Raw genomic sequence first — 27,535 nt, 5'->3', positions numbered from 1 at the left:
GACAGAGCTGGAAGATTCACAGACAGCCTTGGCTCGCTTATTTTCGACCAAGTTGTTCCTTTATCGATCACTCGAGTACTTTCTTATCTTTGATTTCTCTTCTTTCATGTGCGTCTGTTCTTCCAGAACTCTTCTTTTTCTTAGTTTTGCAAACTTCTTACGCCTAATCAACGTTATACATATGCCACAGATTAAGCTGTTCTTCTATCGATCACTTGATTCCTTTCTTATCTCTGGTTTCTTTTCTTCCATATGTGTTTCTTCTTCCAGAATTCTTCTCTTTCTTAGTTTTGCAAACTTCTTACGCCTAATCAACGTTATACATATGCCACAGATTAAGCTGTTCTTCTATCGATCACTTGATTCCTTTCTTATCTCTGGTTTCTTTTCTTCCATATGTGTTTCTTCTTCCAGAATTCTTCTCTTTCTTAGTTTTGCAAACTTCTCACGCATAATCAACGTCATAAACATACCACAGATTAAGCTGTTCTTCTATCGATCACTCGATCCCATTCTTATCTCTGATTTCTTTTCTTCCATATATGTTTCTTCTCCCAGAACTCTTCTTTTTCTTAGTTTTGCAAGCTTCTTACGCATAATCAACGTCATAAACATACCACAGATTAAGCTGTTCTTCTATCGATCACTCGATCCCATTCTTATCTCTGATTTCTTTTCTTCCATATGTGTTTCTTCTTCCAGAACTCTTCTTTTCTTAGTTTTGCAAACTTCTTACGCGTAATCAACGTCATAAGCATGCCACAGATTAAGCTGTTCTTCTATTGATCACTCGATTCCATTCTTATCTCTGGTTTCTTTTCTTCCATATGTGTTTCTTCTTCCAGAACTCTTCTTTTCTTAGTTTTGCAAACTTCTTACGCGTAATTAATGTCATAAGCATGCCACAGATTAAGCTGTTCTTCTATTGATCACTCGATTCCATTCTTATCTCTGGTTTCTTTTCTTCCATATGTGTTTCTTCTTCCAGAACTCTTCTTTTCTTAGTTTTGCAAACTTCTTACGCGTAATTAATGTCATAAGCATGCCACAGATTAAGCTGTTCTTCTATTGATCACTCGATTCCATTCTTATCTCTGGTTTCTTTTCTTCCATATGTGTTTCTTCTTCCAGAACTCTTCTTTTCTTAGTTTTGCAAACTTCTTACGCGTAATTAATGTCATAAGCATGCCACAGATTAAGCTGTTCTTCTATTGATCACTCGATTCCATTCTTATCTCTGGTTTCTTTTCTTCCATATGTGTTTCTTCTTCCAGAACTCTTCTTTTTCTTAGTTTTGCAAGCTTCTTACGCATAATCAACGTCATAAACATACCATAGATTTAAGTTGTTGTTCTAGCGATCACTCGATTCCTTTCTTATCTCACATCCTCTCTTTATCGTTACCATTATCTCTTCACTGACACGCGTCTCTTCTTTCACTGCTCCTCGTCTCGTCCTGAGTTTTTCCAACCCTCCACGCGCAATCAACGTTATAAACATGCCATCTCGCTGTTATTCCAGCTCGTGCAAAGAATCAGAATGGGCGATCTCATTCAACGCGCGCTCGTTTCGCGGAATCGTGTCGCGGAAATGATTGCGCAGCCACGGGAACGATGTCGCCTTTCAAATCCTTTCGCCGATGGCTGGCCTGTCTTTTCCGACGAACGACTGTTTACCCACCGCGATACCTTCTTTGAAGTATTTGACGAAAAGAAACCGGCAGAAAATGAAGAGAAAAGAAACTTATGAGACAGGAAGTCGAAGAGGCTGGGGATGAGATTGAAAAGAGACAAATGGAGGAGTTCTGGCGTAACGAGGCGAACGAAGCGTGGAGGAACGGACCCTTCCACGAGAAATTGAGAGCGAAATGGAAAGAGGTGCGGGCGGAACGAGGCGAGAGGCAGACGAAGTGTTTGAATCGAGATGAGAAATGCGACAGATAAGACAGAGACTCTCGAGCTTTCCGCGTATAAGGAAGGAACGTTACTGAGGATCGCTATGGTACAGAAATCGCCCGCAGGCTGTGCGATTCGCGAGGCTTCTCGCGCGAATTCGCCGATGAAGAGAGGAGAAGACCAGCTCGGGGAACTCGTATGTCGCTTGAACGTGCATATTCTTCGAGCACGGCCACGAGACGCTACGTGCTTCGAGAGGAAATGTCTGTCTGGAGAACGTGCCGCGGTTGCCCGAGAGACACTTGCAGGAGCGTGAATTTCGGAGCTTAGATGCGCGCGCGCGCGCGATCCAGCAAAAGAGAGAAATCTCTCGATGAACGGCTATAGTCGCGCTGAGCGTCTGCTGCAGTCTGATATCTAAATTATCGGTTCCTCTTCGACTTTCTTTTTAGGGAAACTCGCAACTTGTCGTAGTTGCTCCAGGGATCGTTACTGTGCTGATTACTCCAAAGGAACGATGTACTGTGGACGTTGTTTTTTAAATAATTTCGAAGCGATGGAATCTAAAATGTTCCTCTTCTGGAAGATTTTCGGACGATGGGAAAAGACTCTCGATACTACAAACTAAATTCTTGTACGAAATCTACGACGACAAGATTGATAACGGATGAACAGTATAATTGTAAAAAATTGCGTAAGGATAGATCGAAGTTCGAAGAAACAAGCCAAGGTCATAATTAAGTTATTAAATCGTTAGAAATTCTAAAGTTTTAAGCCCACGACCTTCTTTATGGTTTTACAATAATTGACCAACGAAATATTTTATCTCGTCCTTTTAACATTTCAAAACCACCCCCGTCTACATCCCCGAATCCCATTCAGCTACTTCGATGAGGTATCCCGGTTGACTTATCAATCCTGGAAAATCTCCGTGCACAGAATCTCCTTACACTTTGATCCTCTTGCGTCACATTCCTGAGACTCACTTCCAACTTCTTTTGGTTTTTGGTAATGGCTCATCAAGTATTCGCGGCAGATAAGGAACGCACGTCCCGGTGGCGCGAAGCATTTTCAGAATTATCTGGTACTCTTACTCTCAAGCTGAAGCCAGTCTCGTTCACAAAGACGCGGTAATTCCATTCCCTTGGCAGCCATCAAATTACAAACTGTATCGCGGCCATGGGAGAAAGAGGGAAGATGCTGGGGCCCAGACAGACCCTCTTGCGCGCGATCAGCTGCTAACGATACCAAAAATGAAATTAACCGACCGTGGAGGCGGGAAACAGAGGGCAGGAGGGAGGGGAAGGTTGGATCGAAGCTAATCTCGTCTGGTACAGCTATCTCGATATCCTTGACGTAAATAGATTACCGTGGTGACGTTAGGTGACGTCTGCTTTAACTCGCGAGACAGAGAGGCGGCCAGCGTCTAGCTATGCGTATATACATATATCTATATATATATGGTATATAGGGTGTCCCGCATAAGGTAGTGCATAAGTAAGTCGAAAACATACAACAAAATTTGTTCGTATAGAGTGTAAAATCGAGTTTGAGCGTTTGTCAAGCTCGCGTGTACCTGGTCGATTCTTAGTTGAACATGCTCAAATTCTATTTTCTTAACAACGAGGACTTAAACAGGAAAGTTACATTGACCTGTTGATGATTAGCAAAGTTCACTTCGACTTTCTCGACGATTAAGTTTCCGACAAACAAATTTTATTCCACAAATTCGACTTGTCCCTGCGCGTGGGATCGCCTTCGATGTAGATACCGCGTTGTACGGGTCACCTTGTATATACATATAGAGGGAAATCTATATTCAGGGGACGACGGTTGGTTTCGGGAAAGCGCGCGGAGGAAAAGACAGTGCGGCGAAGGAGTCGTCGTCGTCGTCGTGGCAGAGACAGAGGGCAAAAAGCAAGGGAGGACCGACGATAGAAAAAGAAAGGAAGGAGAGGAGAAGAGACGTAAGAGGCACACGAATGGGCGGGATTGGATAGAATTGTACAGGACACTGATAAGGGGACTCGGAAGGAACTGGCACGCTTTGACAGCCGGTAAATTAAAGTATATTTCCGCGACGCTAGAAGGCAGATGTGCTGTACGTGGTAATCCGGCAGAGATTCTGTGCCGAGATGAAAGGTAGATTCGAAAGAGGGAATTTTTTATGAACGAGATCGGTATGCCAAGACGATGGAAAGAGAACGGGCGAAAAGAGAATACAGAGGTTGAACGAGGATGGCTGGAAAATGGTGTCCACCTGAGTGCAAGAGACATCGGGACGGGAAGAAGCCAGCGGGGGGAGTAAAAGAAGTTGTCAGAATCAGATGAGAAGCACGAGGAGATACTGCCGCGGAGATCGGGCTACCTGGCTTATCTGATCGGTACACGGCCACGAAAGGAATCGATGAAACAGGTACACACAGTGAACGTGCGATCAACCTTAACAACTTCCACACGAAATCGACGAAATCTTGCTTTTTCGTTCGATCGACCTGTCAACGTGCTTGATACACTGCAATGGGAAATCTTGCTACCGGTATATGTATATAGCTCGCGGTCGGTTATGTATTGCGAGGGTTTAGAAGTTTTCTTCTGTGGTTATCCGCTGGGTCTTTTCGTACTTACACGTTATATATCGTTTAACTTTGTGCGGTTGATTTGACGGATATGTGTGAAATCAAAAAATAAAGTGGCTGTTATACGTTACGCTAACTCTTTCTATATTACGAGCTAGAAGTTTGGAATTGTTAGGTGTTTCGCAAAAACCAAGGATTTATGAAAAGGGCTCATTTAGGATCGGAAAACTGAGAAGGATACACAACATAAAAGGATAGAAAAACATTGCACCAAAAATCTACTGAAACAACGTAACAATTATTGGACACATTATATTTTAATTAACTTTTTCAAGCGGGACACTGCACTGGACACTCTTCTCAGATGCACCGTGACTCTTTGAAGAGTACGAAAAATCATCAAAGACACAACTCTCTGTGATAAATAATATAATTCACTCGTGCCGGAGTACCATCTCAAACAAGGAAGAAAAATACATACAAGTCAGACAGAAATGTTTCCTATTTCCGTGCGAGCGTGCTGGTCGTAAAAGAGCGGAGGAGGCACGTTAATACGGAAAACGCGGCCTTTTTTCTTATCCTTTGCAACGGAGAGGAGAAACGTAACGACGTGGACGCATCTCGGCTGCTCGAGGATACATAACGTGAATGGTAAAGACGACAAAAAGGAGCGTCGACTATAAAGGGCCACGGGATGCTCCTGGCTGCGTTCTCGATGGTTCGAGCAAAAAAGCCGGTTTGAAAGGTTTGCTACTGATTTTACAAAGGGACGCAAACCGTTTCAGGGTCTCTGAGGAGGCCGATCAGTATTCAACTGCAGGCCTTGGCCAGGGTCATGTGACGAGCTGGACATACACAAGATTTGCCGGAGATTCTTCAGAGTGTACAGGATATGCCTGGCCCGGTAAACTGACCCTACGTGCTCTGGCTCCTTTATACGTCATTCCCATTTCCGATCCGTTCGTTCTTGAGAATTTCGATCGGCGCACAGGCCAATTTATTCCGTACGTCGCAACCGAAACCCTGGACTTGTTTCAGCTCATCCAAGACACGTGAGCCTTCACCGCGTTCACCTTCCCAAAAAGAAACCTTCGTATGTTTCTTTTGGTCATTACGCCATCTCGAAACACCGCTGTTCTCTGATCAATCCCGACTTCGATCGTCCCCACCGAACACAAACGTGATACTCATCTAAAAAGTTCAAAGGAAATATATAGCGAAGAAGGAAACGAAGAATATGTGTGGCATCGTAATTTCGTGAACGAATGTGGAAGACTTCGCATCAAGCGATAGTGAATCGAGCTTATGCTTAGGTTAACGTATTGGTACTGAGTGAAGGTTGTTGAAATGGTCGTCACTTCTAAGAAAACTCTACATCTGGTCTTTTAGTTTTCTCAAGCACTGAAGCCATCGATTGAAGGCAAACTATAAACAGTAGACAGGAGATGTTGGCTTCAGGGTTTTCAGTCATAGGGTAACACTGCTAGCGTGCGGATTTGGATCAGCTTAATTATATTCCGACTTGTATTTACACTTCAGTATTTAAAATATATTTTCTACCTTACAATTTACCCACGCGTTCCTTTGTTCACATACATCCAATAACCTCAAAAAAGGTTAACTTCGAGAATGTATACGTGAACTGTGATGTCTGTTGTCGTGTGAAAATTTCACTGTCGTTTTTAAATATGCAGCGTGATTGAGGTGTGAAGTAGCTCAGAATTATTCGTTGATTTGTAATTTGTATTCGTTTATTCGTTATCATAATATTTATCAAGCAATTAGTAATTGGATATTCTTACGAACAATTTTCGTAAACGTTGGACATTCGAGTACTTTCTAAAGGACGAAGTATGTCGTTTGTGAGGTAATTAAGTCGAGAGAAGGGTGGATCTATGTAAAGTGGCTCTCTTTTCGCGTTGTCGGGGGAACGTATGACCACATGGCAGAAAATTATTAGACAGCGTAAAGTTGAAATTCTGTGAGACCGCTAAGCAAAGGCAGGGAAGCGTGGTAAGCTCCTAAATCCCCGAATACTATTTTTCAGCGCTGCAGTTCGCGCATGTTGGTTCCTTATTAACATTGGCTAATGCTGAAGCGGCCCAACAAGCTGTTTACATGCGGTGGTTTTAGGAGGTGAAGGAGAGAGAGTTACTTCAGTATGAAATGTTTCAACGTGCATTCGCGGGGGACTTCTATACACATCTCAAGAAAATGACGTTTACCCGCGGGAAACGTACACACAAACGCCCTAGACAGAGAAGGGCCATGCGTCGTTGTTGCGCCACGAGACGGCAACCCAGCCAGCACCATGGCCCGCCGCGTTGCCATCAAACGCTTTACGCTCGATATACTCTAAACAGATTACGAAACACACATACGATGCGCTGTAAAATCAAGGAAATTTGTTAAAAAATTTCTTAGAAATAAAAATAGCAGGATCGATGCACATTAAACTAATGGAGCTTCGATATTAAGTGTATGAAATCTCTATATCTGGAAAAGTACAGTATAGTTGAGGTGTGGAAGATTTTTGAACGAATCATTGAGTTGCGAAAGACGTTCAAGTAGTTCGAGTCGTTAAAATCAGAAAAGAAAGAAACTTGAGAAAGATTTCGAGATTACGCTTCTTTGTACTTTTGTTAGAAATTTCTGTGAATCAGCGAAATAGTTAAAAAATTAAAAGATCAAATTAAGAGAATAAACTATTTAACTTCGTGCATCGAAATTTAATATATTCCCTATCGTCTCCCTCTTTTACGCGATTTTTCAATCAATTTACACATGTATGTCATGTACATATACGATATCATATTGTATAATATAACAGCATATTTATTACTGCTTATACTTTCAGTGTCGATTTCATATTCAATTTGTTTGTGTGCATTTGTAATTTGTTTACTATCACGTGTTATTTGTCCATATTTTCCAACCGTTCATATACGACAGAGCATAATATTATGGTAATGTATGCCCATATATGTTGGAAATATCAGCAATGGTACACTCGGACCGGAGCGTGTTAATCTTCGATCTAACTGGAGTCCAAACGTCATGGCCAGGCGTTTCCCACTGAAATATTCCAAGACTACTCTTTTGTACAGCAAGTGAAGCACACTTCCCTAGGTCAGTCTGTCACGAAGCATCGACGAATCGGATTAATTCGTGGCAGAAGGATGCTCTTATTCACTGCGTGACCAACTGCTTTCCACGGGGAAAGGTCGTCATTGTGTTCCCGTATCTTTTCATTCCAGATCGACAGTCGCGGCAGATAAGACTAACTGACTGACACGAATAGCGTCAGGGAACGACGACCAGTGGGCGGACAGCAACAGCCCTTTTTTCTCCGCGGCCACTCCAACCTCCCCTGTTCCATTATGTCGCGTGCACTTCCACCCTAACCGATGGTGAAAAGACCGACAATTTGCCTGTGCTCTGTTTCGTCGTTGTTCTCTTCCCTTTGCTCTGATATCTGCTCCTTTCACGTTGCTCGGATTCCTGGAAAGAGTGGCGCAATGACAGAGTCCACGGGACACTGGACGGTGTGGAAAGAAACCAGGAAAAAAGAGAGAGGGGAACTCGCGACACTCGGTGTTTTGTAGCCCAGCTTCCTGCGACGAAGGGTACGCGGCGTCAAGGAGAGCCGGAAAATGAATGTCAGCCACGAGTACCACTCCGGCCCTCATCAGGAGATTCCATTCATTTACCTTCCACCTACCCTTCCTACCTCTTTCCGTTATTCCCTTTCCTATGCTTTATATCGCACGCTTCCGCGTTACGTTCCGTGTCCCTTCGAATGGAAGTTTGTTTCGAACCGGTGGAATTGTAGTCGATCGAAAGCAGAGCTTTCTGGGCTTCCAATAATACAGCAGACTACTCGTGGAAATCACTTTTCGGGATTTTTGTGGGATAGAAATGGCCGATAGAAATGGAAGATAACATTTTTTAATAGGCATTTTCTACGAAGAATTTATGAACGAGGCTGTTTATAAGCATTAAGACACTCGTTTGAATCATTTCTTTGGCTCAGCTCTGTAATTTTCACCACGACTTCAACTCTGCAAATTTTACCACGACGCGACATCTGCGTCGGTTTACCGTAAACGAATTCACGGTGCGCCCATAGACCCAGTGAGGAAGGGTTAGCAGTCTCTCGTCTCTGCCTGGAAAATCGCGTAAGCCGTCTCGGTATCAGGAAAAGTATTTACATATCCGCGTTTCGCGAGCGTGCTAGCCCATCAACCCCAGCATTTTCACGTAAAAATGTCGAAAAGCGTAGCGTGGCGCAGTTCGCCAAGGTATATGTACACGCCTACGCTTTGTAAGTCTGAGTTTCTGGAAACGTAGTCTGCTTTGGTAAGCGGCTTAACCGATCTTAAGCGGCTTCGCGTGTCCCTCTGAGATTCTTGCCTGTTCACCGGACACACCTGACGCGACGCAGGTGAAAATATCCGGAATGTTAGCTCGATTCCCTCGCGGCTTTTCGTCTCTCGAAACATGGTTCAGCCACGGGTCACCGGGGATTCCGATCTCATTTCGAACGAATAAACCTCCACGTCGACATTCCTCGGCGACGATCCGTTCTCATCCACAGTGCACGAGGCTTTGTCAGCGTGTTAATCGCCGAAGTAGATCTGAACGCCAGGATGCAGCGCCCCGTCGAGTTCGTCCAGTAGGTTGGATTAACTGTCTGATGATTATCTTACGGACTACCATTTCGCGTTTGGAATGTTACACGAGTTCTTTCGAACAGTTATTAGAGGTGAGTTATATTGCTGGACGTGGTGATCCAATTTTAGCAATATGTGTGAAATTTAAATTGTTTGTTAAGCTTCTTATTCTTGTAAATATGTTCTTCGATTCTGTCCTTGCTATTTCAACGTTAAGAATACTGATTGGTCTAATAGCAGGACCATATTTGAATATATACAAAACTATATAACGCAAGCAAGAAGACTATATTATTCAAAACATCAAAAATGCACCGGTTCTATTGTTAACATTGTACCATTCTCATAAAGAAATGTTCTGAGAATCTGAAATTCAGATTGTATTAAGCAAAATTGCATTGAGTTGTGTCTATAAATTATCACAGTAAAACCTTGGCTTCGTAAGTTCTAATTTGAGCCTCGATAGATCATACGTTCAAGACCACTTCGAAGAAATAAGAAATTCAGACAATACCATACTCTGATTCCAAGGAAAAGGGCCAGAAACTGCGACGTAAAATCCATTTTTCTGACTCGCAGCAGCGAGGATGGGTTCAATCGAGACTCCGGGTCGTGTGATTGCGAGTTTACGAGAGTCTGTCTCGGACATCGGGTTTTTATAGGCGCGATGGTTCGTGATTGTAAATGATAAGGCTTTAGTGAAAAAATTTACGGTACATCGAAGCTCGCTTCCGCGATCGTTAGAAGCAAACGCCTCAAAAAGCCCAACAGAATGAACGAAAAGACGAAAAAGAAAAACGAAGCAAAAGTCTCTGGTGGACTTACTAGTTTCTCGGTTCTCGAGAACAAAAATCCACGAGAAGTTCATTCTGGAACACACGAGGACCCGTAGCTACCTTTCTTTGTCATCGTACTATTCTTCTATACTTTATCCCTGTCATTATGCTGTCGAAAATTACGTCGAATCAGTGTCTTGTTTCGCAAGATTAAGACACTAGGAATATTTTTAAACGATCGTAGACCTGTGTGCATTTTCCTTTATCACTGTTATCCTTCCTGTCTCTCGATCCTCGCCTCTTCCCAACGTCGTTGCTGTTCCCTTTAGCTTCCTCGAAAGGTGGCCCAACCAGCCACGGAAAATGACGAAACGCGGCGTTACCAAAGTTGCGCACAAAACGCATTATACGGGACGTGCTTCGCCGAACTTTGTAAATATATCCGGTAACAAATACGCGAGGAGAACGTGCAACGAGGGAGAAACTGGGTGAAATTGTTTCCATGAAACGTGAAACATTGTAGGCTTCGGCCGTATAATCCTGTCGCGATGTTTAATTACGAATTTTAATAATAGTATTGTGGATGGTAAATAGAGTGCTTCTTTAACAAACGATAGCTCTCTGTAGTCGCTTGCGCTGACTTTTGTTCCAGCATTTCGCATTTTGTTAATGGTTTCTATTTGGACAGTAGGAAATACGTATAATTATGGAAATTTGATTTAACGATATATTTTTCTCTCGTATCTCCCTATAGTTTGATTTTCTCTATTGTTCCATTTTTCCTAAAGCTGAATTATATGACAGAGAAAATTAATTACCTGAAATTATTTTTGAAAAATGATTATCTGCTAAAGCATTCAAAATTATAATATTATTGATCATAGTTACATTGGAAGTTGAAATCGAAGCAACATCTGCTGGACCAAAGTTACTTATGATTCATGGGAAGGAGAAGGCAGAGCAGGGTTTCCATCGCGATAACCGCATGGAAGCTTTCTCCCCTATACACTAAACGACACGATCCTTTTGTCCGTGACTACGGCCCGTGACTCGACAGTTTCGTTTGATCCTTTAGTATTAACATTTGTACAACATTATAACCGTATTACATCCGTTGCTACAAGGGCACCGGGCTTCTTGTGTTGGATCGTAACAAACTTTACGAAGCTCACGGTACTCCCACATCTCGAACACGTATCGGTGTTTCTGATGTTACTATTATTCTAGATAGCGTAGGAAATACAAGACCTCTCACGTATTGTAATTCCATTCCAACTTCTAAATCTATTTCTTAAGTATAGTTTAGATTATATCATATCAGATACACAGATAGTCGAATTATTATGCTATAATAACTACATATAACATAATCAAATATTATCAAGTACTAATGGTAGAGATAGCATTCAGTAACCATGAATGCTATCTAATTCACGAAATAAGTATCCAATGAAGAAACCTGAGCAAAGTACTAAATCCTTTTCCGTGGTTCAAATTAACCTCTTCCATCCTCATTTTCCAAATATTCTAACAGAAAGAACCACATAATAGAGGAAGATAGTAAAGTTTCCCTCGAGCCAGCGGCATTAACGTCGACTTAAATTTCCCATATAAAAATCCCAGAAAAATACTAAATCTCTGTTCATAGTCTAAATTAACCCCTTTCACCCCTATTTCCAAGCGTTTCAACGAAGAAAGCGACGAAATTGGACCATCGTGGAAATCTCGTTCGAGAGGATCAAAGAATACTGACCCGGGCATTCACGATCCAAGCACCATTGTGTTAAGCACAAGGGGATGAAAACTCGATCCTCGCGGATTTTTACAGGAAAAAGCGCAACCATCACGCGAAGGGAGTTGCGGTGAATGGAAGTTACTCGATAAAACTATCGTTGCTGTTGCCGATCGTCACGGTCGGACGTAGCCGACCGCTTCCGGGGTCCCAATAGCGTAACCGTGCTTGTTCGCGGCCCATAACTGCCAAGGGACGGGTCGTGCCATAAGTTATCGGGACGCTTGGCTGCCGTGACATTTTTCATCGACCAGACGGGAAATCGAAGGGTGTGAATGGTGGATGAAATTCGGGATTTTTACCGGCGAAAATTCGGCCCCGTTGAGAGTGACTGAATGACGGTGTTAACGGTCGATTAAATAGGAAATGGGTGAAATTTGGACGCTGGTTGTAAAACAGATGGAATTGTAGAGTTCTGATACTTACATATTAAGGCTATCGAACATTTCTTTTCTTTTTAACACCGGTCATACGAAACAGGGTTTAAGAATGTTGATAATTAAATGTGATTCTTCAGGAGTCTACTACGTACATCCTTCTACTTGTGTATTAATCTTTTCTTTCTCCGATTTCTACTTGTGGAAGTGGTCATAAGAAAACTCTACATCTGGTCTTTTTAGTTTTCTCAAGCACTGCAGCCATCGACAGCGTATAGACGAAAAACTGGGACGAAGGCAGACCATAAACAGTAGACAGGCGACGATGGCTTCAGGGCCTTCAGTCATAGGGTAACACTGCTAGCGTGCGGATGTGGACCAGTTCAAATGATATTCCGACTTGTATTTACACTTCTGTATTAAAATATATTTTCCACCTTACAATTTATCCACGCGTTCCTTTGTTCACACATCTAATAATCTCAACACTACTAAACTATTTCATTTCAATCTGAAAGATCTTTTCTGTATGCTCTTACCAAAATATCCACCGTTCCTCTTTCTATGCTTTTTCGTTCTACTATATCTCAACTGACCTTCGACAAGCTACGAACAAGCGAGCCAAATTTCCTATAAGAAACACCACGGGGACGATGCTGCAAAGACAGTGAGTCGTCGATTAAGTCGTCGATGAGCCGAACTTTAATAAAGCAAGCGATTCAACCGTCCCGTTGTATTACGTATTTACGTAACAATGGTTCTCCTCGCGCTTCAGTTGACAAAGTCAAGTCCCACCATCAACGCCATTTCCCCAGTTCCACGATAATCTGTCTGGCACGAAGGGTTTCTTCGCGTAACGACGATTGTCATGCGGAACCCCTGTCGGCGACTGTATATGGCGGCACATCCCTTAATCGCTTTGCAAATGTCGGTCACGGATATCGGTGACACAATCACGAACTACGTGGTCTAGCGTTCCCCTGGGTCGGAACTCATCCTACCATGGCACAGTTTGATAAGTGGATCCGGCCTCCTATGTCCGGACGACGCATATATCCAAGAACTATATTTTTCAGTGTCAAAAGTAAGACGATTTCCAGCCCTGCGCGCGGTTCTTACGCTATATAGAGCGAAAGGATGAAATCGTAGGATCCGACGCTTGCCTCAGCGACTTTTCTTCGAGTTTTTCGTGGCGCGAATCTGGAACCGATGGGACATTCAGTCTAGGGTGTACTTTGGAAATCGATAAAATGTTTTTCACAGTTTCGAGGGGAAAAAGGGGGATGATGTCGGGTGATAATAGGAATAGTTATTTATTACGTATTTATTGAAGAATGCGAGTTTGAGTATTGAAAGTGTATTTGTTTCGGCATGGATGGCAATGGAAATTGTGAGAAATGTTATTTATTAGGTATAGATCGTAGAATGTAGATTGTAGAATGTGAATCGGAATATTGAAAGTGTAATCTTTTTGCCGTAGAAGGTACATGATGCGTGATTCACATTTGTGAGGCAGATAGGAATCGTTCTATTTGTGCGAGTCATGCGATATATTCTAGAAAAAGAGTATCTGGATGGAGAATTGGAATACAATCAAAAGTTTGTCCGAGCGAAGCTAAGATACGATTCTCTCCCCAACCAGAGAATCGATGTATCGAACTTACTTTCCTATCATTGCGTTTTATCTGCGCCTGCGAGAGGTACGCGGAATAGCTTTTAATAGCCTGCCAATATTTCAAATAGTATATCAGCACCAATGCGTAACCAATGTACACTTATGAAATGAAATCTATTATCGATAATTTGTCCTATTCGCTGTTAAAAGCTTTTACTCTAATAACATCGATCTATTGCTTCATTTATTTTTCATAAGATCGTCGATTTGGTTGTGGTAAATGTTATGCCCGATTAGCACCAACGAGACGAGCAGCATCACGAAATCGGAAAGAATCGGACGAGGTTTAACTAGCCCCGTAAATTTACCTTAGCTTAAATGGTACAGTAGCGGACAAAAGTTTAAGACGATGATTTGTAAACCGGATTACAAACATCTTATACGCATATTGTTCTTCTATTCGGTTTGTCTCTTTGGAATAACGTAGCTGTATGTTTGACCTTCGTAACCTCAGACAGTCAGTTGTTAAATACAAACAATGTAGGAGTTACAACAGTTAGTTACCGCCTAGCACTTGGAAACAGTGGACATTAGTTTAAGACGATCTGTGTAAAACGTGAGTACGAGTACAGTTTTTGAACATTTTGATTCTGGAATGTCAAAATCATTGTTTAGTGTACCTTTTATTGCTTAAAATTCATTTAGGTAGGAACAGACTATGGGTAAATCAAAGAATTTACTTGAAAACGAAAGGGAACAAATCGTAAGGCTGCGAAAGCAAAGTAAAACCTTCACCGAAATAGCAAATATAGTGAACAGGTCAGAAACAGCTTGTAAACAAGCTTGGTATAAATGTTTAAAGACAGGCATGTATTGCGATCAACCGAAAAACGGAAGACCACGGAAAACAACACCGAAAATGGATCGCCGGATTCATCGATTGAGCGAAAAGGATCGTTTTCGTAGTGCAAATAATATTGCTGCGGAGATAAACTATGAAAACGATACACAAATTAGTGCTAGAACTGTTAGGAGAAGATTAGAAGACTTTAACTTAAGAGGACGAAAACCCCAAAAGAAACCACTGCTGAGTTCTAGGAATCGAAAAAGACGACTTGCATTTGCTAAAGCTCATAAGCATTGGACAAGTGAAGATTGGCAAAAGGTATTGTTTTCTGACGAATCGAAATTCAATCGCGTCTGTTCTGACGGGATACGGTACGTTAGACGTCGAATTGGCGAAAGTTTGAAAACACAGTGCGTTTTAAAAACTCTTAAACATGGTGGTGGCAACGTTATGGTGTGGGCGTGTTTTTCTCGAAGCGGCCCTGGTCCGATATGTCGTATCAATGGAATTATGGACCGTTTTCAATACAAGGACATACTCAAGAACACAATGTTACCTTTTGCACGCAACAATATGAGTGATGATTTTATTTTTCAAAATGATAATGATCCGAAGCACACGGCTCGGGTTGTGAAACAGTTTTTTCAAGAAGAAAATATCACCGTGCTGCCGTGGCCGTCCCAATCACCAGATATTAATCCAATCGAGAACTTGTGGAGCATCATAAAAAAGACAGTACAAGGTTATAAACCGAAAAATTTGAATGAACTTTACTCTACAATTGAAACAGCTTGGAGTAATATTACGGTAGATCAATGTAAAAAATTAATAGATTCAATGCCAAGAAGATGTACCGAAGTGATAAGAAATAACGGATATTGGACAAAATATTGAATTTAAACAAAAATTGTGCATATTTTTTTACCAAAACTTAATATTTTTTGTGTAGTCTTAAACTTTTGACCGACAAAATATTATACAGATTTCGTTCCTTTTTTTGTAACTTCGCTACTGAGCAAAATATCAAAATGAAATTTTTTTTGTAAGTGTATAAACAAATGCCTAATTAGTTAATACCAAATGTAGAACACTGTATTTATATTTTTTATGGAAAGTAAATCAATTATTTATTTTTTCCATTTCGTCTTAATCTTTTGTCCGCTACTGTACGTTACACGGAAGAAATTCTACGTATCGCGGTTTCCGCGATTAGAGAGGAAGACGAGGGCGAATGCGGGCGATGTGGCAATTCTCGAGAAGGAAACACAGCAAGACTGATTCATTTTCGTTGAACTTAGATAACAATAAATACCCATTTTCCTTTTCGCCCTTCTTCCCCGTCGCTGGTATCTTTAATCAGATTTAGGAGAGCTCAGCCAGAAAACCGCTTCTCTGTCTTCCTGGCCGAGCGCGTAATCGCCTCGCGCTCTTGTTTAACAGCCCGGGCTATCTCTCTGAACTCTCTTCATGTGCAATACGCGCAATTACGATTGTTCGAGTAACCGGGAATCGTTATCCGGACCCGATATTTAACTCGCGTTCTCGTGACGCTTTATATCCGCGCGGTGACCCCGCAAATTGCTACGTGCCAGGATGACAAAAGAACGCTGGTGGAACGGACAGAGGAAAGGGAAACGAGCGGCCGCGCCGCGCCAGCAATTAACCCGTTGTTAATTAAATTAACCAAATTACAGGCACGACTGGGGGGATTCTTTTCCGCGGCTTAAATTAAGCGACCCGAACCCGCAATTCCTTGCAGCCGCGCGCCACTGCATTTACCTCGCAGCGTTTATTCTCTCTCCCTCTATTGCGATCTCTCTCTTTCTCTCTCTGGTCGACCAGACGAACCAACTATTTACTCTGTGTACGTCTGACGCTTTACCTCCATATTTCCTTTTTTGCTCCCGAGATCGTTGGCTGTTGTAAAGTTTCGAACTGTTTTACGGGAACCTTCGTTGCCAGTTTTAGTTACGAGATTCCTATTGTCAGCGCTGGATAAAATGGTATTTTTAAATCGAGATGTAAGCTCCTGTCGCTGCATTATAGTGGGGTTATACTATGTTGCAAAATTGTCTTTGGTTATCCAAATGATTACAGTGGAACTTGCTAATGAGAATCTAGTTGGTATTCGACTAGTGTCTAAATCTATTTATGTGAACGTGAAATCTTGTTATACGATTAAAAGTATCTAGAACTTGCTAGTATTACTCACACATGGGTCTTCGTCTGATATATTATTCCATTTAAAAAGAAAAAATGCAGAAAGCTTGTAAAACGTATGTATTGTAGACGTATGAATCACAGGGAAATTGTAAGGAATCATACGAAAGAAAGAAGAATATCGACAGTCGTGAATGGCCCATTTCAATGAAAAGAGCGTATTCCTTCCATTCTTATCCGTATATCGACCATTTATATTCGTTAATAAAACTACTATTCTACCTCGAAGTCGTGACAACCTGCACCTTTCTTCAGACCTTAATTACCCGAGCGAGAGCCATCGCAGAAAGAATTTTACGAGTCTACTTATATCTCGTAGCAGTCGTTCGAAATCTGACAAACCTGCACTTCCACGAGTCCAATTACACCGAAACAGTTCCAGCGGACGGTCGAGCGCAATTCTTCAGCACCAATATCGCGGTGCTGGATCTCGAGAAGAATCTCTTAGTGGCACGATTTCGAGGCAGCGCGTATCGCGTGAACCAATCGACCGGGTATATTTTCGTCAGGCCACGCCATAAAACGAATCGCGGTAGAAGGAGTAAGCGAGACGGAACCTGGTGGACCAGAGTCCGGTAGCAAGACAGGCATTGGCTGCCGGTCGACAAGACAACATGCAACGAATTCCTCGTTAATTGAGATGCCATGGACGACTCACCCTTTAACCGGCTTCTGGGGCCAACAATAAATACTCGTTCTCGTGGCGGCTGTTATCTGACGACGACGTATCTTCATCCAGATTCAGGGTAAAATGCCGGCGGTCTCCGGGAACACCACATCCACGTATACCAGCTTCCGTCGTCCCTCATTCTTTTCGGTAGTAATATCACTGTATAATTACAACTTCTGCGGTTACGACGAGGGCCGGCCCAGGCATTTTTCTTATCTCCCTGTTGGTCCGCCTGCAGGACCCGCTCTCGCATCTCCTCGTAGCCTTGGCCACGGCCACTTATAGCAAACATAATAGGGTTCTATTCCGAGACCAGGTTTTCTTATCTGATGTACCGCGACCGGCTTCTCCCGGGACGGACGCTTATATGGACCGTGTAGCAGAGCACGATGCTCCGCCATTCGACCAGGCATTTTCCTTATTGGCCCTCTTGCAGCCACTCCGCCCAGCAACCCTCTTGCAGCCAACTCATCGCTGTCGTTTTCTTTCCCGTGGCTTTGCGGCCACCGAGACAATTCGACTACTTTTCTGAATATAGGTCTGGCGTTTCTACTAGTTTCTACTGCCTCGCAGCGGTAGTCGTTTTTCCGGATTATGGTACTGGTAGCTCTGGTGACCTGAAAAATATACGTGCAGGTTAGATTTGGAAGATTTTTCAAGTTGTTTGGGTTTCGGTATGAGGAGTGCGTTGTGCATGATTTTGACATGATTTTGGAGAATTTATGGAGTATTTAAACTACGAAGTTGTAAGTAACTATTATAGGTACGGTTAAGTTGATGAGTTGAGCGGTGATTGTGTAATCTGCGCGAGTATGGTAAGTTTCATGGCGGTTTCTTTAAACTTACGTATGGGAAATACAAAGAGATATGGATGTATAGTATCGACTAAATTTGAAAGAGTAAAAATACTCGAATTTTGTACACCTGGTGGAATATATTTTAGAATCGTTAAAATTCCGGAAACGGCAAATGGAAATTAAGGGAGGAATATCGTTTTAATCCCCGTATAAACTCTGTATCGTATAATTAATTTGACAAAATGAATTATTTGGACCATACATTATGAATTTATTTACGTTTATTATAAAATGTAGATATAACAGTAGCTATAAATCTAAATTACGTGTATTTTCCTTTCACCAAACGTTGAACCAGAGTTCGCTGCAACACATCTCTTTTATCTTGCGATTCTCGACGATGAAAGAACTAGTCAGTCCAGAGGGAACGATACTCGACCACGCGTTAAGATTTATATGATTTTTCCCGTAATAATGACGCCGCTTTGCTGTTTATAAATTCATGCGTTCTCGCCGCGGGAAACGAACAATTTATGTGTCTCTGGCGTGCCACTGTCGAACATTTTCCCACGGTGAACGTAACGTTTCTCATACAGTCACTGGATATATATATATATATATACGTGGTCGCATACGTGTACCTTTCTCTACCTTCTTTCTTTTTTTTTTTTTTTCATTCATTGTCCAGGGGCCAATTGGATTTTTTCTCGAGCTGTGCGCGACGCATCGAAATTCTGTCGCGCGACAGAATGTAAAATGTGGGCCAATATCGACGTGTTAAAAGAGAAGATTAAAAGAGAAGTTAGCAAGGGAAACGAAAGTTTGTCGTTTACCTTTTTGGTACACGATTAATTGTTTCCAAATGGAGAAACACAGGAGAGAAAAACATGATAAGTCAGTCATATTTCTCGTATTTTATAGAAGAGCAATTTAAAAAATCGATACGTTGTCAAGCAACTCCATAACAAAAATATTTTTGTAATTGTTTTCGAGATTAAATATACGATTCTATTATTTAAAAAATATTAATGAGATTCGAGAGTCACATCGATTGTTACTAATTAAATTAAACTAACGTAGTAACTGAACAAATATTGTTCCTTTATTAGAAAAACGTTTTGAGTTTATCACCTATTACTCAATTATTTCATATTAAAATATATTTTTTCAGCCACTTAAGCGACATGAAAATTGAAAAAATTAACAAAAGTGGATATATCGGATATCTGTCGCGTGATCTTCAAACGGAAGAAATATTAATTCGAACAGTAAATTCGATTAAAAGCAAATGGTGTAGCTTAACGTGACCTAAATCATCGCGTCAAAGTTCGTAGTATGATCCGGATTATTCCATGGAGGGCGATGTGCAAACGATCATCGCATTGGTATCGATGTCGTGTCCTCAAATCTTGATGAAGCTGGTTATAATGCCGGCGGTAGCCTGAGATGATTTCCAGAAACTACACCGTTTGTACAACCACAAATTCCAGCTACCAATTTAACTAATGACATGTACTTGAAATTCACTGAGGCATTAGTAAATGATTTTCGATAGGTCATGTTCTTACGACGTTATCCATATTAATCGTCTAATCGGAAATTGACTAAATCCTATAGATTCTAATCTGCGATAATTGTAATCACGTTATCTCTAAAATGTGAAGAAAATTCGAGTAACAAATTTGAAAATTTCCTAACGCGGTTATACTCTTAAATTGGCTAATAGGTCGTTATTGATGTTAACTATATTTAACCGAAAATCCATTAAAACGATTGCATTTTACGATAACCATGAAACCGATTATAATTAGAAGTGAAATGGCAAATGATATGAAACAACAAAATCTGACTTTTCTCTTTTAGTGGAAAAGGAGGCAAACTCGAGAAAGAAATTATATAAACACTGAAATAATTTATCGTAGTGTTTCGAATTATCGCCAAGCAGTGATATCCTTGTGAAAATCAATTAGACTTTGATTTTAAAAAATAAAGGTATAATACACAAATAAATAAACTTTACACAAAAATATTTTACCGTTTACTTCCCCTTCGAATCTGTAAAAACAAGGAACGTTGAATGTTCATAGCGTTTAAATTATAAATGATATAAGTGCAAAAGTTAATAAAAATACATCCTCCATTTCTACCGGAAATGTTTATGTTTGACGCCTATATCGTTCATCCCATCTCAACTCCTCGATTCACGTTATCTCAATTTACTATCGCATTATCAGCAGAACACAAAGGAAAGTGGAGTAGGAGATCTAGAAATGAAGTTGCTAAATATCCCCTAAAATAGGAACGGCTCTAATGAAACGGAACAAACTTGAGGAATTCGTGCTTCGCGATAAAATAACCTGAACCTGGGAGTAACTGGGAATCTTGAAATATGCGGCTAGAGGTGGGAACGCTACGGGCTTCCGGTTACTGGGCGGCAATTAGTCGGTATTATTAAAAGGAAAAATTTATACGCCGGGTCCATGGACGTCTGGCGGGTGTTTGCTAAATTGTTTCGCATTCTTGGCCGCCGTTAATAGAATTACTCGAGTTTCGACGCGATATTCTGCAGACGGTGAATGAATTAAGACCGGAACGAACGAGAGAAAGAGAGGCGGAGAGAAAAAGAGAGATACAGAGATGAGAACGAACTCTGGATCCGTTTCAACGGTGTCCTTCCGGCGATTCCGCGTTTTCGAATCAATCGAGTTACAGCCAGTGAATGAGGAAAATGCGCGAGTAATTGCGAACGATACTGGCGAGGCTGTAAATTTGCCAAAAATCGCGGACCGGTTAATTAAGGTCGGCTTGATCGGAACAGCCACCAAGATGAGAACGCGATCTCATCGAGTTTAATTAAACTTGGCTGGTGATCATCTTCTCTTCTTTTTAATCATTTAATTTCATAATTTTTCTATGCCCATCTTTCATATTTTTCTATATTTGTAGAATATTTTAGAATTGTTTTATTTTATTTGTATTTTAGAATTGGCTCTCCTTGTATGGTGACAAAATCCTATAAATAATGTTTCACATTTTTCCGCAGAACTTTGCTAACGATCACCTTCCATTCTCTCTAATCACATGATTTTAATACAGTATCCTTCGTATCTTTCTGTATTTTTAGAACATTTTGGAATTTTTAGTTTGCCTTTTCTTATACGATGACGAAATCTTGTGGATCCTCGGTGTTTTTGTGTCGAAGCGTCGAAGGAACATAACTTTGATGGAACTCTCTCTAACCTTTACTCTTCCATCTCGTCGTTCTTTTCTTTATCAACTTTTTTCGTCGTTCTTTCTTGTCCTCTTTTGTCATCCTTTACCGATCGTCCTTTCTCATTTTCTCTTCTTTATCTTAATTTAACACGAGTACGAAAAGATCATCTAGCGATCTCTTTATTTCACAAGAATACCAATCACTTCAGTTACGATAACTTTAACTATATTCGTGTTGAGTATAGAGAATTTATCATTCTCCTTTTTAATTTTTCTCGAAAATAAAAGGACATTGCGTGTGTGTTAAAGTAGACACGCGGCAGAAAGTTGGCTGACCATCGAGCGACGAGTTTCCTCGTCAAAAACAGCCAGCCATCGCATTGCTATCAGCGTCCTTAATGCCGAAACTTTTGCGTTGGCTGTGCTATCTGCGCCAAATAAACGAATTTGCCAGGAGTTAGCCGGGATAATAAAGTTCCTCTCTCTTCCCTCTGCTCTTCTTTTTTTCCTCTGCTGCCCCTTTGTTTTTCACCTTCTTCCCTCCACCTCGTGGGACTACGCGAGACACAGAACAAACAACACAGCGCGTGGAGAAGTTGCGGACAGTGCGGGCTGATAACGATTCCTCGGTGAAAATAAAAGGACCAGGGAAGAGTAATGATACCCATAGTTGTAAACTTTCGGCCGAGTAGACCATGTACGACGATATTCGAGAGTTACGTTAAGACGTAGGAGATAAAGATGGCAAGTCGAAATACTCAGGATAGGGGGATAGGTTTTATAACGGCCAGGTGTCGAGTGGCCATTTCCTCAGGAAACCCATACTCTAGGGTTGTTCGACTACCTAAACACGTTCAATCTCTAAACCTTATTCGCTCTTATCTTCTTTTCTTTATTATCGCCTTTTAGTGGTAACGTTTTGTAACATTTCTATGTAGAAAGCTTGTAAGCAATAAAATTGATTAGCAAAACAATCGAAGGTTTCCATCTATTTAGACAACGAATAAAAAAGATAAGACAAATATTAGGAAATACTCAGAACCTAAAAGCGGCCTGATAACCCATACCAGCTAAGAATACGAGAAAAGACAAATATACTCAATGTCTACAAATTTCCGAAACTTTCTAAACATCCCCTCGTCTATTTCCCCCGTTTCCTCTCTTCAAACGATGTGTATGATAATTAAACAGGCACAAAGAGCTTCAAAAAAGGAGGAGGGTGAACAACCGAGCGCCGACAAAGAGGCCAGAAGCTTTCCGACGGCTCCTCGTCGCTGTCCTTCGGCAATGGAGTCAGTCGACCTTAGAAACAAGCACAAAAGACCGTGCTCCGACGATCAACTCGTTCATCCTTCTGCTCTGAATCCACCCTATCTATCCACGACTACGTCTCGCCCCTTTCGCGATCAAACGCATGCCCCACGTGTCGTCCCGTTTGTCATTCTGCGATTGAAAACGGGACCTACTGTCATGTCACTGGTACCGGCCACCCGTCAGGTGATGCTTCAGGGTGCGTTTCAACTTTTTCGGCTGCATCTCCGCTTTGTGACACGTTTAAGCGTGGCTCTAACTGCGGCACGAGCATTGAGAAAAATTGGGGTTGATGATTTTTTAGGGGAACATGTGACGAGAGATAATTCTCTATATTTGGCGGTTGGTATTATTTAGATTTTAAGATATGCGAGAAAGATACAGAAGACAGATAGGAGTATGGGATCGTTCTACGAGTAATGTGACTCTTTCTCGGTATGAGCATAAGGCGGAGATTAACTATATTCGTCGAAAATGTAATTATCGTCGTTTGGAGAATTGCAAATTAATAATGATGTAAGCTAGTCCATTGTTTTCACAAAATAGCAAGATTATAAGTTAATTAAGTATGATACGCTAAGGGGTACCTTTAAGAAGTTAAGATACGTCACTAAATTTATTTAAAAAATATTTAAAATCTTGACGTACACCATTTCTAATCATTTCCCGCGATCGCTTGATATTTTTCTATTAAATTTCCTGTTCCTGGCAATTTTATTCGAATTTATCCTACGAAGAAATTCGAGAGAAACTGCTGTTCCAATATTGCAATTATTCCAGACACCGAAATATAGCAGCGTCTCCTGAGCATGATATTAAAGTTCCAAGAAACGGTTCGCAGAAAAATGTTTGATTTCCGGGAAAATAGAGGCATCCCTGACCCTCGAAGGCGTTTCCAAATGCTACGATTTGATTGAAAGTTCCGGCGCGCCAGTCGAAGACAAATGGCCCCGGCAAGGTCACCGGAAACGCTCTCAGGGCCGCCTTGTTTTTACCCTCCGCTTTCGAACTTTCGATTGCCCTCGAGGAAGTTTGCCAGCGCCTCCGGCGAGGGAACTCCGCTTTTCACGCAGGAAAATCATTCAGCAAGGTCATCGGTCTCGCGCAACATCCTCGCTCGTGTTTCCATTTACCGACTGATTAAAGCAGCGTTGAAAAATCTCGACTTTCTAAAAATCTACGATATAATATATGTACATTGCATAAAATATTTCCCCGCGATCAAACTTGAAAAGGCACGATAAACACGCGAAACAGCGTATAATACGTATATAAAGCTCGGCTAATCGAATATTCATTCGTTTGTAATTAAAATGAATCATCCTTCTGCCCTATACACTAATCCAATTGCAATCAGTTGCATTTCCCCCTAGCGATAAAATTACAATTAATGAAAAACAAGTAACAATACGATGAACGAAGACCGGCCGAATAATTCGATTTCGATCAAACAGACGTAGACGCGTTTAGAATGAAGAATCGGGCTAAATATCAACCGCGAGAACCCGACGAATTTTTAATGAAAATGCTCGCGACTGATCGATATCTGGCGCACACGGAACCATAGCCCTCGATGGAGCACACTATCGTTGTTTTTCTCTCTCTTCTTTCGTCCTCGTTTGTTTTACGAGCGTGGAAAACTCGCGCCCAATGCCGGATGCATTATCGAAATATTATGACGTTCGGTGTCCGGTTTCATCTGATCTTCCATTACGTAAATTAACCAGCTTTACATTTGGAAACGGTATGTGACCTGCTTCGGGCCAAGTAGGATCAATACCTGATAACGTACGCGACTGGACGCTCGATAGAATAATGAATGATAATGCACGATAATTATTCGCTTAATCGTCCGACTTAATTATTGAAATTGCACGGTCAATCGTTCAGTCAGTCGTGCTGCTATAATTAATGGTATCGTTTCACGCCGGGCCTTGTCGTGACTTTATGCACGAGTTGAATCGCCGCAGTTATTTTTATCTGGAAAAAGGATTACTTGTACGAAGGTAGTCGCCGTGTAAAATTATTCTACACGGTGACAACGCACGCTAAGAAAAGGAATCATCGATGACCGTGAAACGCGGCTAATCGGAAATTCGAACGAGTCCTGGATTTAACTCGTGCGTTCAACGCGAAATGGAAAATTAATTTCAATGGTCGCGATGAAAATAGAATACTCCGTGTCGTTTTGTTCAAATTCTCCTCTTCTATTTTCTCTGCTTCCATTTCGCCTCTTTCTCCTACCGATTACATGCTTATTTATTTGTTCGTTTAATTACTTTTTCCTCTTTTTTTTAATATCTATAAATGATACTTGCGAACGATTGAATTGAATACGCGAGATTGGTTACCCGATGCCTCTGTTGCGTAATGGGAAACGGAGAAGTAGAAAATCAAGGATAACGAAGCGTGGAGTGTGGTATACCGATGTAAGAATAAAATCTTTTCTTTCCTTTGGAACAATAGTATCGTCATTTAGAAAGATCAAGACGAATTCTATCGTTCTCATAGCCAAGAATGATAAGTTAATAATATTTTTTGCTACGACGATCAAATGATTCCTTTTAACGAAAAGCGCACAAAGGTTTCTAAAGTGTTAAACATTTCCATTTCACGTTTCTTGTGATACAGTTCATTGTTAAATTGTTGCTTTATTTTGTTAAATATTTTCAAAAAGTGAAGTGCTTTCTTTCGACATAGCGATCCTGTTGGAATATTCCGCTGCTGAGGAGACAAACGATGTTTCGAGCGTTCGTGAAGGAAAGCTTTTGTAAGCGGTTCGAGAGGCGGACACAGTATAAACAGCGGTCCCAAAGCGGTCGATGGCAAATTAGTGCGTGCTCTAAACACGGTGGAAGCCTATGTTAAGGCGTACAGGTACACTTAACCGGACGCAATCACGGCCCAGTATTTACCTTGTCCGACCTGCTATCGGGTTAATGCGGCTCACGGTGAAATTAGTTTCGCTAATTTAACCCTGATAATGCGCCGATACCGTTTGATTGATCGTCCGCTGCCCACGAGTTACAACGTCGCGTTCGATCCCGCGGATCGATCAACCAAGATCGCGATGGATTTGCGACCCTGCTGATTTTCGCAAACAGATCTGAGCTGAAATTAGACGGCGACGATTAACTTCGTATTCCGAGTTCTCGTCAGACAGAAAATTAAGGAATTCGTTTAATGTTCTAATTACTCTTCCTTTATTTTTTTATTTCGAAATAACTAAGTGATTATCGAGATTCAGATTTAAAGTTTGAAGATCGATTATTTTCCGCTTAGTGTCGTTTCAGACGCGTTTTGAAACGTACAGCAGACTCATCTTTGATTGCCTCTGCGATGGAAAACAAAAAGGACAGACAATGTAGAGAGCGATGTTGGAGAAACATGGTCTGTATAAACACTTTTTCACGATTTCTTTAACAGTCCAATCGAACGGAATGAAAGAAAGCTTGGGATACAGCGTAAGGCACTTTGTCCATTTGGAGTATCCTATTTCCGTTACCTTGAACAACACAGTAAAAAGGATTCTTAAATGTTTTTCTGCTAGTTTGGATGAAGATGCGAAAAGACTGTCCAGATAAGTGAAATACCATGAAAGTCATTCTATTATAAAAGTCGATATTCAATACGTAATTTTGATCGTATACTACAAAGGATTATATTGGGAATAAACGTTGCTGGATATAGAAATAGGAGAAAGTAATTTATTACCGCGGAAGGATATTTACGGCGAGTTAGCAGCATCCATTTGGAAACTAAGAGGAGACGGTGCTAATCAGGTCGGTCGGATATCATCGATTCGTCGTTAAGCGGAAATTTCTGCGCGAACTAATTATTCCCGTCGGTAGGAATTACACGACGCTTTCCCGATTCAATGGTAGCTCTCAAATATCACGGAATTTCACCACCGAAATGTGGAAACCAATCGAACTCTTAGATTCCCTAATTTTCTCATATTCGACGATCATAAGCGAGAAACGTGGTGATAAGTATATTTTTGCTGATTTTCTGATTTTAATTACTATTATCCTATTGTAAATATTAGCGAACGATGGAAACATACCAGCGTGTGTTTTAGCGTAATTGAAAGATCTCAAATTTCACATTTGAAGGTACTAAATTTTTTAGACAGCAAAGTGTATTCGGTAGAATAAATTTTTCGCAATTTCTCTGCATTTTCAGAGGTTTTTTTTTTTAAACGTTTAAATAAAAAAAATTGTTTCGTAAAAAAAAACCAGCTAGAAATTGGAGAGAAACGATCGTAATTTTTCAAATTTACCTCGATACATCGAGCGCCTTGCGACGATATTCGGGCGATCGGCTCACACGAAATGCAGTTAAACGATTCTTTATTTATGTATTCCACAACGAGGGGGTGGTAGTGGCCGAGGTTCCCTGTTATTCCCAGCCCGGCTGCAACTCCGGAAACTTGTCCAATTAATTTTAAAAGGTTCTCGAACGGAAGGAAACTTTTAATTACGCAATCTGCCTGTCAAGAATCCTAATTTCCGTGAATTTTTTATCGTTACTCGTGTTTCTTCGAGGTGTTGAGTGGCAAATAAACGGAAGAAACGTTGGAGATGATTAAATGACGATTACATGGGCAAACAGTGTTGAAAAATGAAACAAACTCTGTAAGAAAGACGTACACGAATATTTACCAAGTACGAGAGAACGTCGAATACCATAATGGTTAACAAAGGTATACAATTAAGTCACTCAGAATGTAAACTAATTGCATAACGCCATTTGAACACCAGAGAAGAG

General features: G+C 41.2%; 1 long non-coding RNA gene across 1 annotated transcript in view; it reads right to left on the bottom strand.

Moving 5' to 3' along the window:
• The window catches only part of LOC132909218 (uncharacterized), a 224,767-nt gene that overhangs the window by 48,420 nt on the left and 148,812 nt on the right, over nt 1–27,535 (bottom strand). The window contains exon 4 of the long non-coding RNA XR_009658508.1: nt 17,433–18,061. This is a non-coding gene — a long non-coding RNA (uncharacterized LOC132909218). The remainder of the gene's footprint in view (nt 1–17,432; nt 18,062–27,535) is intronic.

This window comes from Bombus pascuorum, chromosome 7, assembly GCF_905332965.1.
Source record: "Bombus pascuorum chromosome 7, iyBomPasc1.1, whole genome shotgun sequence".
NCBI lineage: Eukaryota > Metazoa > Arthropoda > Insecta > Hymenoptera > Apidae > Bombus > Bombus pascuorum.
Note: the sequence above shows the minus strand (reverse complement) of the source record. Positions and strands in the feature narration are given on the sequence as shown.